The 15,203-nt window shown below is 41.7% G+C and overlaps 1 protein-coding gene across 1 annotated transcript in view; it reads left to right on the top strand.

Moving 5' to 3' along the window:
• pik3cb (phosphatidylinositol-4,5-bisphosphate 3-kinase, catalytic subunit beta) overlaps nucleotides 1-15,203 on the top strand; it is a 52,306-nt gene that overhangs the window by 11,467 nt on the left and 25,636 nt on the right. Inside the window, exon 2 of the mRNA XM_076735375.1 lies at nucleotides 1,618-1,690. The gene's annotated coding sequence lies outside the window, so the exon portion shown is untranslated. The remainder of the gene's footprint in view (nucleotides 1-1,617; nucleotides 1,691-15,203) is intronic.

Here is a 15,203-nt window from a genome sequence, read left to right as displayed (position 1 = left end):
CATGCTCACAATAATGAAGAAGGCTAATTTCGAGCTTACAAACATGCTAAACTGGATGAGCTTGGATAAAGTGAACACTCCTCAGCCAAGTTTGGATGCCCAACAAACAGCTTGCACAGACCACATTCTGATGGTGTTCTGCAGGCAGGTCTTGTGGTGAGAGAGTGAATAGCCAAGGGGCTTAAACCTCATTCAGAGGGAGATTTTTTGCCTTGTTGCTGCTGTGCTTTTTGAAAAACCTTTTCTCCCTTTGCTGCTAGATAATTGGAAATTGAACCACAAGAAATCATTCTGAATAAAAATATCTTTAATTCTGGTGTTATTGCTGCAACCATATTTTCCTTTTTCAATCAATGCAGTGAGTATTTTCTTGATTAATTGATAAATTGTTGTGTCAGACAATAGTGAAAAATGCCCATGATGGCGTCTTGAAATCTCTTATTTTATCTCATCATCAGTCCAGAGATTTGCAGTTTTCTATCATATATGACAAAAACTTTGAAAAGTTTGTTAAAAAGACAATTAATAGATCATAGATCAGTCATAGATGATCATCCCCAATTCATTTTCTATTGGTTAACTAATTGATTCATTTCATATCCATCTGTCATTGCTATACTGAGGTGAGAACAAAGCAAGGAAGGTAAAATGTTGAACTTGTCTAATAAGCTTCATCTGTACAGGCAATATTAAAGCATACACATCAACAGACTAACAGTAGTAGATGGTTCTGATATATTTTGCTGTGGCCAAACACAAAGTTAATACATTAATGATAAAATCTGCTGGATGATCACAACAGTTTGGCTCCAACTTCCGTTTGCCTCCAGCATCAGCTGTGGGGAATTCCTTTTGCTATTTCAGATGGTTTATTTTGAGCGCGACAAGGATTCAACAGCTTGGAGATGTGACTCAGACTTCCTTGTAGGTGTGATTGATATTTTTCTTCACCAACTCACACTAAAAAAAATATTTCTTCAGGCTGCAGTGAACATGTCAATGTCAGTGATTGTTACAAGCAGTAATCTTCTTTGTTAGAGCTGATCGTACAATTTGTGGACTTATTCAGATGTTATTCAGATACATCGGCTTTTTGTTTCAGAGTTGGCTGTTTTAGTTTTCAGTCTTTCCAGATTTAAAAAATACCAGTCAGAGGAAGACTCAGTTATTTCTCAGATTATCTCCACAATGACCTTGAGTGCAGGAGAAATGATGAGGTACCACAGAAAAGCGATGCAAGGGGAATAGATGGTAAGAGAAGGGAGACAGTGAGGAGGGTCAGGAGGGGCACTTTGCTCCGAGCGCTCTGTGCTTTCTGTTGTCTTATCTTGAACGATGGGGCAGGCAGGGCCTCTGAGTGTATGGGAGGTTGCCTTGGATGATGCAGACTTGTGTTCAGGCAACACCTGTCTTGTTCTGTTTCCATACTGTGTGTTGGATCAAACACTTTTCACCACTTGCCATTTATTTACTGTGTTTTAAACTTGCTCTCTAACTTCCTCACCTTCTCCTTGTATACGGTATGAACACGCAGACATACACACACATACTGACAGGAACCGCTCCCAGGCATCTCCCACAGTTTTTTTCAATCCGTTCTGTCCTTTCGTCCATCAGATGCAGTGTCCCAGCCGCTATCCAGACACCCCCATCAAGGAGCAGAGGCACAGGAAATAAGAGACTTCAGCAGGTAAAGCATCCTTGTGTGTGTGCATGTGTTGCACGTGTGTGAACATGCCGTATCCCGTAATTATCTTGACCTACTTAACCTGTGATGCTGGTGTGTGTGTGTGTGTGTGTGTGTGTGTGTGTGTGTGTGTGGGAGAGGAGGAATGGAGCGCTGACTTGGCTGGAATCTGGGAGAGTAGGCCTCGTCCTGACAGGCGGGGAATGTGTGGAAGTGGGCCAACATGCTTTACTTTCATGTCAAAGATCAGTGTTACACCACCTGAGTCTACTCTCACTGTGTTGTCTGTGATGTATTATATCCTCCTGTTTGGCTGAATTGCTATGAAACTTTTATGGGGTGCACCAAAAAATGCCCTGTGGTGTTTTCTTTTGTCACTGCAGTCATGCATTGTATGAAAACTATGAGCATCTTTTGCATCCTTCATTTTCTCTTGTACAATACTGATTCCAAAAAGTTTGGGATGTGAAGCATAAATAAAAAAGAATGTGATAACTTGCTCATCCCTTTTGACATATAATCAATTTAAAACAGTACAAAGATTATATATTTCAAGTCTGACCTCATCAACTTCATTGATTTATGTAAATATATGGACTGAATTTGATGCCAGCAATACTTTTCAAACAAGTTGGGACAGGAGCAACAAAGACTGGGAAAGTTGTGAAACATTCCACAGGTTCATTGGTAACAGGTGATAGTATCATGGTTGGGTATGAAAGGGGCATCTTGGAAAGGCTCAGTCATTCACAAGCAAGGATGGAGCGAGGTTCACCAGGAACCTCGAGGATCAGACTACGCAACATTTTTTCTTAGATAAGCATATTCCACAATAAGGACTGGGGATAATGTTATGACAGCAGAGCCAGCTACTCGCTGCTGGCTATGTGGCTCCACGCTTTCTCACCAGCGTTTGTCTTGTTTTGACTCAGTTCTGGTACTCCCTCGGGGAAATGTCGAGTAGGCAGGGGTACTGTTACCACAGCTCAACGAACTTTTCCTTTCTTTCGTTGTCACACCTGACCACAGCAACCTCAGCATCCCTCCTGGTTACCTGACTGCACTTTGGAGAGAGCACCTGATTGGTCAACGATCAGGAACATGTTATGGGAGATGTTCCACTAGGTGTGTCAAGACAAAAAAATTCTGATATGCCAAACTTTTCGTCTTGCAGCGTCTGGGACGCCCCACGACAAGTCGTAGCACGTCACACTACACAGCCATAGACGCTTGACTGTCGTTCACTGTCGGCCACAATGCTGGTAATTTGTCAGCTGCGACAAAATCATCTCAAAATAGGACATTACTACATGGGCTCAGGGACACTTCACAAAACAGTTGTCATGCATGTATGATTGCATTAAGTTTTTATGTTTTACACAGCGTCCCAACGTTTTTGGGAATCAGGGGTGTAGTTTTCTTGGGTCTAGTCAACATTGTAAAGTCTCAAGTATTTCATCTGATTTGCGTCGTTGTTGCACTTTTCCCTGTCATAACTATTGCATCTTGTGACAAATTAACCAGACCTTGGACTGTGTATTTAACAGTGTGTCCATAGTGCAGCAAATACTGTGCACTGTAGTACTATATGTATACATAAAGATTAGACAGACCTTCACACAGTCAATGGTTTTCCTTTACTTTCTAAATTGTTGATTAAAACTGAAGACATCAAAACTATGAAATAACATGTGGAATTATGTAACAAGCCAAAAAAAAGTGTAAACAAAGCAAAATCTATTTTACATTTCACATTCTTCAAAGCAGCCACCTTTTGCTTTGGAGACAATGCTGCACACTCGAAGCACTCTCTGAACCAGCCTCATGCGATAGTCACCTGCACTGCTTTTCCAACAGTCTTGAAGACCCTCTTTTAGAACAGATGTGGTGATTGGATGAATAGCTGTGTAACATTAACCATTAAAAGACAGAACAGCAGCACTCTCAGCACTACTGACCCAGTTTTTCATCATAAATGGAGTGTGAGTCTGCTGCTTACAGAGGGCAGAACAGTTTGTTTATTACAATTTGTCTTTTTTTCTGTCATCACTCACCACAGGCTCTCCTGCCCCTTTACGCTCTAAGCATACTAGAGCTGAAACAGTTAGTCAATTCATTCATTAGTTGACTGACAGAAAATGTGTCTGCATTAGATAATTAGGGCTGGGAATCACAGAGTAACTCACTATGTGTTACATTGTTCACTAAAACAATGGTATCCTCCAACAGAGATTCTGTAATACTTCATACGTGGCAAGACAATCATACACATAATAACACGATGCAACTAAAGATGAGAAACTAAGGCAAAAGCATGTATTGATTCATTTCATTGTGGTGTCAGTTTCACAGAATTTGGCAACTCAGATGAAACAATGTACAAAGCAGTGCATAGAGTCTTAATAGATAAATTTATGCATTTCTTGGATAGATAAATGAGTTTTTGAAGAAAAAATGGGAGCTTCCCAAGTATGAATATTTGCAGTTTTCTTCAGTCTTCTGTGACTTTTTTAGGTTTTGGACTGTTGTTTGGATAAAACAAGCAATCTTCCATTGTTCTACACATTTATAGGCCAGCTGATTAATTAAATAATCAACAGATTAATCATTTCTGAGCCTTCTCATTTGATTTGTTGCAGCCCTAAGGCGCACCATGTCCTTAGCCACATTGCAGTTTTATTTTCTGCTCTTCATCACCACAATGGCATGTGTGCCGGCTGCAGAAACTCAGAACAAATAGTCTTAACTTCCTCCTCTCACATGTAATGCTGTCTAAAAGTGGTAGTACAGGTGCATGAAACCCTTGTTTCCTGCTGTCAATCAGTGCCAGCGACCAATAACCCCAATAATCAGTACAGATGCCTGCCATCTGCGTTTGCCCCCCCCCCCTTCACTCCCACTCAGATGTGGAAAAATAGCTTGATCCAGTTACTCATGCTGTCTTCTGTCTCCGGTGATCTTCCCACTAACACATCATATTATCACCACGATGCAGAGGGACTTTGAATGGCACTGCAAGATCATCACATAGCTCTCATAAGAAATATGCCGAACCTGCCCCCTCCTCCTTTTCTTCTTTTTTGTATTAACATGATAGTAATTTTAGTGTTTGACTCACAATCCTAGGAAGCCCTGCCCTTGGGCTCATTCTTAGGATTCTGTTTGGGTGGCATTATCGCTATGGCAGTGACCTTGCTACCCGAGCTATTACAGAGGTTATATAATTAGACTAGCCCGTGTTTTCAGCTGGACAATAGAACATGTACTTCTATAGAAAGCTAATTATAGATGGAGAGTAATGAACGGCAGTCTACATTATGTTTTCTGTCTGGACTAACAAGAGCTGTGTTTGTGTGTCTATCTCTGTAGATAGTACAATATATGTGGGATTGATTCGGAGGGATAACATTGGCTTTTGTGTGCTGTAATAATCATTAAACAGAAAAGGAAGCTTTGGCAGGGCAGTGTGTGTTGTGTTGAGTGGAGAAGCCCACACAGATGGATGGATGTATAAACTGGAGAGGCGGACATCAGCGTGTCATTTACCGCAGCTAAGTGTTCCTAGCAACCCAGTCACCTCTATAGTGAGATGACAGCCAGAGCCAAGAAATGTCTCCCATTTCCAGGCTTGTGTGCGTCTGTGTGTGTGTGTGTGTGTGTGTGTGTGCCATTCAATGGCAATGTATGGCCCTTTGTTTATGAGGGAGATAAATGGTGGTTTGGCAAGATGCTGAGAGACCAATACTGAAAAATCAGCAGCATGTGTGGGAGCCATCCCCGCTACATTCACAGCAGCTCAGTGTTATTTTTGTCCATTTCTTTGCAGTTTCACGATGTAAACAGCAGCTGTGCCCTGCAGAGGCTGTTTGTGACAAGCTTTCTTTAAGTCTATTTTCAAGCTTCCCACTTTTGAAGAATCTCATTGCAGCGCGTTGCGCTTCTGGCAGTGACCTCAAACGACCTCTCAATCAGCTCTGTTGTTCTTTTGCTGAACTTGTTTTTCACATTCTATCAGGCTCCTCTCTTGTGGTTGGAAATGATGGTGCTGTCTCTACGCAGACTTGTAGCAATGCTAATGAGAGTTCTTCACAACATACTTTGTCTTTAGGACAATGCTAATATTGAATATACATTCTACACATCATAGAGCTGAAATGATTAGACCAAGGATATTCAAACTGCGCCATGCTTCGCGTGAGGGGCTTGGCATGCAGGAGTTGCACGTGGGGTGCGGAGGGAGAATAGTGAGACAAAGATACCGCATGAGGTTTAAGAGACAAGTGCATGCTGCAGCTCTACAGACAACAGGAAGTCAATTACTGCAGTTGGGCTTGATGATTTGGCTCATTTCAGCCACACATTGGAGCTGCAGCAGTGGACACACAAGTCATGCAGGCTATTAACCTACTTTAAAACCCTTAACACAGTCACACAAGGATGAGTCAAATCGTATTCCTTCAGCAATGCAAATTTATCTTCCATCCATCTCAAGAGCCGTCAACCCGATCATGATGACGAATTTGTGAAGAACAAAGAGAAACATGCATCAGTGAAAAAGCTGTCAGCAGTAGTTTTCTTATTTTGTCAAGTGAATGTGTACATTTTCATAAGCGTAGTATTTTATGTCTGCATCTGTCAGTGGGCCATCACTGTAAGCAGCAACTGCCTGGAAAATATCAGTCTATCAGCTATGGGCAAAAGTCCAACATTGTGCACCGTCAGTGTAATCCAGTGATAGTTCTGTGCTTCCATGGGTTCATCGCAAACAGGAACTGCTGATTAGTACTTTTAATTGTACTAATTAGCCAAAATGTAAACATATATAGACTAAAAATACAGAGCCTATATTGCCACCCACAGTGTAACAATATGAAGCTGCCATCCCACAAAGCATTTTGGGAGCTGTAGTTCCAAAACTTGATTATTGACCAAACAGAAGACAAAAAAAATCACAGGAAATCACGGAAAAAATCCATTAATATTACATTATTTGATGTCGCGCTGTCAGTGTTTTGATATCACTGAGGTTGTGAATGTCCCACTGACAGGGGGAGACGGGGCTGCAGTGGGTGGTGGGGGGGCACAGTTGTCTGGAAAACCTGATGTGAATGCGTTTCTAAGTCCTCTATGATCATGAACTGAACGTCTTTGGGTTCTGGACTGTTTGTCAGACAAAACAAGCAGTATGAAGACATCACCTGGGCTCTGAGGACTTACCTGACATTTTATAGACTTTAGGGTTAAATGGTTCATTTAAAAAACAATGAACAGCTTAACGAATAATGAAACATTCCTTAGTTGCAGCTGTAAACATATTTGGGTTTTGGGCTGTTAGAACATAAAAAGCAATGTTAATATGTCTACTTGGGTTTTGGGAAATTATGATGAGCATTTCTTGTTATTATTAACTGACATTTTATGGATCAATTAATTAATCAAGAAAACAATCTGTAGTTGCAGCTGTAATCCTAAATATTTACTCTATTATTGTCAAGTTTTTCAGTGTTCACGACATCGTGATAATATGAGGTTGAACTGGTAAGTGATGAGTGAAGGCAGATTTCATTTATGGTTAGTAAATATAAGGAAGTTAATGTTAATGGAAAAACATTGACCTAAAAAAAAAAAAAAAAACATGTCCACAACATGTTCGCTCCCTAATGATAGCTGTTCATTGTTTCCTCTTTGTCAGAGTTTCCGAGAAGGCTTCCTCTGTCCTTTTTTAAAAAGAAGCTGTCGTGTCAGATGGAACAAAGGCTAATCATTATGTCACCCTGAGCAGAGCAGCTGTTAGCACACCAGCTTACCCAACATCAAAACAGGACGAACCTCGTCGGCCACCTCCAGTCAGCCTACATATTGTCTGTGATGCTGAGGTGAAGGAGGGTGCAGCTCAGCCCCCCAACACCCCAGTTATTCAAATAGTCCTGTTTTAAAGAAGAAACACGGAAGTAGCCCATAAAATAGTATTCAGAACAGGGTTTCTGTTTTTGTTTTGATGACATCATGCGTATTCATGGAAGAGAAGGATTTATTTTTGTAAAAATGTTCCGGGAAATAACCTTCTGCATTGATTAATTAAGAGCACACCAGCCAAAGAAGAAGAAGACATGAGTGCGTGTGTGTGTGTGTGTGTGTGTGTGTGTGTGTGTGTGTGTGTGTGTGTGTGTGGTTATGCATGTGCATTTAATTTCTTCATTTCCTGTTTCTCAAAATCAGATTGGCAAGGCAAACTTTGCATGTGTTTTTTTTTTTTTCCCGTTAGCCTTTCTTGCGCCTGTGGCGTGTGTGTGTGTGTGTGTGTGTGTGTGTGTGTGTGTGTGTGTGTGTGTGTGTGTCTGAGCTTGCTTTGAATAATGACCTGTGGTTGTGATATAAGTTTGCATAGCCTTTAGCTTTTCAGCAAAGGTATAGTAAACATCAGCTGTGTTTGGGCTCGTTGCTTGCATACTGACAGGAAAGCTGCTGATTATTTACTGTAGTATTGACTTTAATCATAAGCGCTTAGACTGAAAGAAGCAGCTCATTTATATGTGCTTAGGCAATGACCCTTGTGGCCTTGTGTGCGTGGGTGTATGAAAGCTACTGAAGGTGTGAGTAAGCTGCCTGAAGCTACAGATCCCACAATGCAAAGTACAGTAAGTCACGTGAGTGTAGTTGTTTATTGTGGGGGGTGGGGTGGGGGGGTGGCCACTGCCTGACCAGTGCCATGTGACCCTGTTGCCCCCTCCAGCCACAGTGTTTTTACTGGAGCTCGGTGTGTGTATTGGCCTTTGAGGCTTTGTGTGTGTGTGTGTGTGTGTGTGTGTGTGTGTGTGTGTGTGTGTGTGTGTGTGTGACAGAGAGAGTCTGAGAGACAGAGAAATGTTGCAAGGGAGGGAGGGGGGGATTGGTTGTGAGGGTTGATGGGGGTAAGGGCATTACAAGGGCAGTGTTTGTGCAGGGCACGGGACCGTCCTCACTGGCACGCACGTACACATACAAACATGCACACACACTTGGCAAAAACAGAGGCTTATTGTGGACACCCAGCCCAGTTGGGTCCACGCACTACAGTCACACATTGTATCACTCTTTGCCTCTCCATCTCTTCCTTTCTCTTATCTTTCTCTCCCTTTGCCTCTGTCTGTTTTTCTTCCTCTGTTGCCCCCCCCCCCCCCCCCACTATTTTCAGCTTGTATTCTAGTTTCACTTCAGTTATGACATTATCATGACCTCACGCTCATAGTTCACCTTTATGTTCGGCTCCTCTTCGTCTCTCATTTGCTTCCCTTCTCAAAAGCTGTTAACCTCATTTTATCTTTCAACCACCCCTTCTTCATGACTCCTTCTCCAGTTGTCCTCCTGTCCCCTCTTTCGTTCTCATCTCTGAGGGAGGTGTGAGAAGTCTGACAGTTGAGTCATGGAGAGAGATCGGCCTTAGTGCTGCTTTATATTGATGTCTGTGTGTAGCCTGTGTTCCTCTCCTCACTTGTCTTGTGTCTGTGAAGTGAATCAGGCTCTGTGGAACATCACATCTGATTTGCCCCCCCGCACCACTCTCTCACCCCCCTCCTCACATACACACTGACAGATGTGGAAGCTTAGAAGATTTACTCATAATCCATCTTTATTATCCGCATAACAATTCAAATCCACAGTATATTAAATTACTTTTGAATTATCAACAAATAAATGATGACTTCTCAGTGCTAATCATTGTGCTTGTGCCTTCTGTTTTGTAATTTTCTCAACATGTTGCTAATTGATATTCATGAGCTACGATACCATGGTCACTAATGCAACAGCATTGTTATTATCACTCACTCACTCACTCACTCCTCTTTTTCTCCCTCTATACCTCAAGTAAAACACACACTCTTTGTCAGTGATGCACCTCTGTCCCAATATGATCTTTTGCAACGTCCTTTATTACAAATCTCTGCTCTCTGTCTGTTCAGCATCTGCCTGTTTATTGCCTTTTCGGTCTCACATGTTTACTTTGTGTGTGTGTGCGTGTGCCATAAAAGCAGATGAGCACACGTACAGTATGCACATCATCACATGTGAGGCATATTGAAGCCGAAGAAGAGTGCACATCAAAGGTCCATTGCTTTCTTTAGTAAACGTCAAATATTATTTCGAGCTTTAATAGCTTGTCATCAGGTCAGATTTCAGAACATTGTTATTTGATGTTCAGTATGAATATAAATGAAATTCTGGTGTGCTGGCTGTACATCAGGATGGGGAACATTTTTCCCTCTCAAGGGCCATTTCAGTTTCTATAACATCCTTTGAGGGCCATGCTAAATTATTGAACACATATCACACTAACCTCTGCAATGACTGGAGCTGCTGCTCTTCGGTGAGTCATCTGGTGTCAGATGTAGTGATGATGATGATGATGCTACTGGCAGCTTTGACAAAAATGTCACAAAAAGTATATTTATTGAAATATAATGAAAATCTAGTCTCAATTTACTCAATGTAGTTACTCAGTGTGAAACCTGGGCCTGTTTAGTTGAACACAAAGCTGATATTCTTGCAGGAATTGAAGAAAGACACACAGGAAGTTTTCACCTGATTGGTGCTCTAAGCCAGCAGTCCGCAACCTTTTTTGCACCATGGACCGTTTTCACGTAAAGCAGTAATTTGCCGGACTGACATAGAAACGAATAAAAACAGATTATCAAAAATACAACTCAATATTACCCTGAATGTCGTTATAATTAGTGGGAGCCCTGCGCTTTTTTCTCTTCATCGAGAAGGCTTCATTGCCTCATTTGCGAGCCTGTCGCCACATATTACGCACAGTGGGCTTGCGTGAGAATCACCTGAAGCGATAAACCCGTATTTTAAGTAGGACTGCTGATATTGTCTCTTAAATTCAGCTTTGTTTTTCTTGGAAGTTGTAGGCTCTTCTTCTTCTTCTGCCTCATCATTTGGCCATTTCCCCCTCCGAAGAAGCTCTCCGAAGACGTTTGTCTTTTAGTAATTTTTGCCAGCTTCTGGGCTTACTTTTTTACAACCGTATCTGTACAGAGGCACAGGCGGATGCACCTGACTTTCAAAATAAAACTTCTCTCAGACTCTGATGATCAATAAAATATTTTTTGTTCAGTCTCTCTGTGCAGCCCGGCACCAAATGGCCCACAGACTGGTACCGGTCCATGACCCGGTGGTTGGGGACCGCTGCTCTAAGACTTAGAGCAGCTACTTTTCTTTGCAGTTGCCATGATGCCTATCATCAATGTGAAATCCACTTGGAAGGACACCTTAGTCTCCTATTTACTGTCATCTTTTCTTATCGCAGGAAAACGTAATTGCTGTCTAGAAAGGCTGGATCATACCGTCTCACAGTCCACATGTCCCGGAGGCGGAACGCCCCCCACCCCTGCTTTACATTAACCCACTGTGTGTGTTTGCTTTGTTTGATATGATTTGTGATTGTTTTAGTATGTAGAAGTATGTTTTCCTCTTCTGTCACAGATATTTTGATGCTGATTGTCACACTGATTGTGGATGACACAATTTCCTGTGTTGTGGCACCATTTTTATCTTAGGCAACATATCACGGTAGTTATATGTCCTCAGTTAACCTGTAATTCCAATCAGCACAGTGAAGCACATGGAGCTTGACATGCCAGCAAATAATGCATGAACCAATACAGACAAACCAGAACAGTTCCAGCCATGACCATGTCTGCATGATGAACATATATATACTGCATTAAGTCCAACCTTCGTGGAGGTTTTAATGTTCAGTTTTTGTTGCAGTTTGCAGTTTTTGAGTGTATATAACATAGAAGATCGATAGATAGAAGATTTTATCCATATGATCCACCCTGAGAGGCAATGACTCTGCTGCTGTTACCACACACACACCTGAGCTCATGGAGAACATGGTTCAGCGTGGACAGTGTGTTCTAGGCAGGTTCAAACTCATGCTGCCTTTTAAGTGGAACTTGTGACATCATGCTTTTGACATGGGAAGTTTAGTTTAGTTTACGTAATATGCACGGTGTTCAGGTGTCTTTACTTAAGAGAGCACCATTGCTTGGCAACTGATTTTAAATGAATCTTCTCTTTTCAAAAGTGATGAGTGATTGTGTTTTCTGCATTTCACTGTGCTGTTGAAGGCATGCTCTGTTCACTCCTCCGCCAACAATGTCTCTGCAGGTGTTTTTCTTCTGTTGTGAGGAGCACAACTCGCGTTGTGACGGGGTTTCATGCCACAAAGATTATTTGAGCATTGGGACAAATTCATATGCGGAAATCACAATAGAAAATAGCTTTGATACAATAATATGCAAAAAACACCACAGTTATTACCTTAGTGGATTCACCACCGATAGATACATATAGATGACTCATTTGTTCCAGCTGGAATTAGATGAGTTAGATGACCCTTTGACACTTGACACACCACAAATGTTTACTTGCATCATTATGACATGTGAGATATGCAGTTGTATAGCAGCAGAATTGATGTGAATTAATGTGTTGAGTAACATAATAATTGTAGCACATATTTGAGGAAAGAAATGTTGTGGCATCACTCATCAGTCAAGTATATCATTCTAATTATGCATTTTAGCTGTGTCATGTTAAGACACAAGGGCACTGGAGTGCAAACTAGCAAAATCAAACATCCACGCATGAAAAACGTATTTTATTTTGTCTTCAGTCTCACTATCACAGTTAATTCCGACAAACACTGTTGCAAACTACAAACACACACAGACTGCAGTGCACACACTGACATACGAATAGTGTGTCTTTACTACCCTAAGAGAGTGTTGTTGGAGGGATTTTTCATTGCACTAAAGGCAATCTGTGGTGTGCATGAAATGAGCTGCTCTCACTGTAGTCTCACCGCATCAACTGAGCGAACTGATCCTCCCGATACAGATGCAGAGTTAGATGGCAAGGAGTGCACATTAGATGCCCTAATGTCGTTCAGACCTGATGTAGGCACAATGCACACTTGCACTGTCACAATCTATCTGGCAGAGTGACTCATCATGATGTCACAGATTTGACATTTTAGTGCACAGTTGTCACAAGAGATTGATGATGATGTGTGATCTTCCTTTCTTATGATGTAACAACAATAGGCACTGGATTAGATATGTGTCACGGTGGATTAATGCTCATGTAACACATGTCACTTTGATGGCATGTGATTTGTAACCATCTGAATTGTAATGCAGTAGGAAGTTTAGCTCAGCACAAAACGCCCAGTGAAAACATCATAATGTTATACTGTAATGCATTATTCAAGGTGTCCCTGCTCAGACAGGATAAGCACAAATGTTTTGCTCAACTTGTGCAGGTGCGTCTTTGACTCAATTTCTGCTGCTTAGGGCACATTTCTGTCTGTTCGCATTCACTTTATGTACAGCCCTAATGCCGCTAACAGTCGATTAGCTAATTAAGAAAAGCTGTTGAAATAATTCTGTATAGAGGAGACACACCACTAATGTGTATGCTATGGATTCTAGCTTATTATGGGCATATTCAAACGTTGTTGTGTACAGACACACCACACAAAGACATTTTATCTTCTGTTCCCGTTGATACAATCATGTTGATTTGACTAGAATGCAGTAAACAACATTGAAAATAACTCTTCAAGAATAAGAATAACAGCCCAACCTCTGACTCAGCATTTGTCATCTTTTTTTATGAATGACTTGTAGGGACTTTTGCTCTGGTTGTTGTTTATCACTCATTTCCTGTCTAGTGTCATTGCTTCCTGTCTGAGTAGCAGGCATGTGCCACTGTGTCACTGGAGGTGGTTAACACTGTTAACTCTCCGGATGTGGTCATTTCACACACACAACCCTTACAAACGCACACACAGAAACACACACTCCCATTCATTTGCTTCATTTATGTTTACTTTCTGACACTGTATTCACAGGCTGTGAGAGTATCTTTACAGGGAATTTGGTTTCATGACACGTCCTCATTTCTAGTTCCTGACGGAAACATCACTGAGATGATGATTTGATAAATGGTAAAATCAGATGAAGCTGATCCCTGTGGAGGAACCAAAGCCTTGAAGCAAGGAATAGTTGTAGAATGCTGCAGATGTACAAATTAAAGCATGAAACAAAAAGAAGCAGCAGAAAGACACATTTGAGGCAACACACTGCAGTCACTTGGTACAAATATTAATACATAAACACACTAACGTGTCTAGTCAGTGACCCAGCCACAGTGTGTCAGAGTCAAAATGACTGTTACACTTCAGTTTGTGTTTACCGTCTACAGCCACCACCTACGTACACTCCTAAATGCAGTAAGTGCTAGTATTGCTCGCCTGGTGACACACACTCACGCACTCCAGCCACAGTACACAGGCACACACCCCAGCTGACCGCTTATCCACACACCACTCACACAAACACGTACTGTTGAGCTTAACAGCTTTTCTGTTCACCTACACACAAACACACAGAGGCCATCACACACTAATATTCAGACAGATTTGAACACAGTAAGTATATTGTGCACAAAGCTAAAAGCACTGTTCATTGATCTCCACCAGTCTGACGGGTTTCATTGCTCTGTGAATTACCTCAGGTCGTCTGCGTGCTGTTTACAGTCATCTTTGCTAAAGAGAAAAGGTATTCCCTGAATGAACGGACCATGTGCTGGTGCTGGCATGGATTTCAGTGTCTGTAGACTAAACATTTTCAATCACAAGAAGTGAGAACAGACTGTGTGGGTACAGTACAGAATCATCCAGCTTTGTTGTGTTACAGCTTAATAAACAGTATTTATCATTCTGTGCCATTGTGGTTAGTGGCCTCAGATTTGAAACATCATCCTAGTAAAAGAGAATTGAGTATGGAACCAGTGTGCGACACTTTTGTCCTCCTCTCAAGTCTGTCCAGTGATCAGCACCTCAGTTCAACTGGTGCTGTGCGTCACTTTTCTCTGATGTACTGGCCGAAAGTGAAACAAGATATGTGGTGGCAGTAACATATCAAACTAAGTGGGTTGACTGTTCAGTTTAATATCATGTGGTGATAAAATTAGGCTGCACTTATTGATTGTTTTTGTTATTGATGTGTCCCCGAAACAATATCTTTCCACACAAAGATGTGGCGGATTGAGCCACAGGAGCCATCTCTCTTTTCTTTAAAGATTTTGCATATCCACCATCTCACCAACACGCACACTCACTCACTCACACACGCACTCACTGTGCCTGCCCAAAGGGGGAAATGCTGACTCAAGCAGTCTCAGTACTGCCTATGCGTATGTCTTCATACTCATTTACAGGAGTACAGTGTTTGTAGTGGACAGGTGAAGAGGTCTTAGATCCTCTTTGTGAACTTTATTTTTAGCACAGTGTGGAAGAAAACATGTCACAGGACTCTTAATCACCAGGCATGACTTTTTACACACACACACACACACACACACACACACACACACACACACACACACACACACACACACACACAGCATTTATGTTGGCCCTTCTCTCATCAGCCACACCCACAGACGCATGGACACACAC

Source organism: Chaetodon auriga, chromosome 7, assembly GCF_051107435.1.
Source record: "Chaetodon auriga isolate fChaAug3 chromosome 7, fChaAug3.hap1, whole genome shotgun sequence".
NCBI classification, from domain to species: domain Eukaryota; kingdom Metazoa; phylum Chordata; class Actinopteri; order Chaetodontiformes; family Chaetodontidae; genus Chaetodon; species Chaetodon auriga.
Note: the sequence above shows the minus strand (reverse complement) of the source record. Positions and strands in the feature narration are given on the sequence as shown.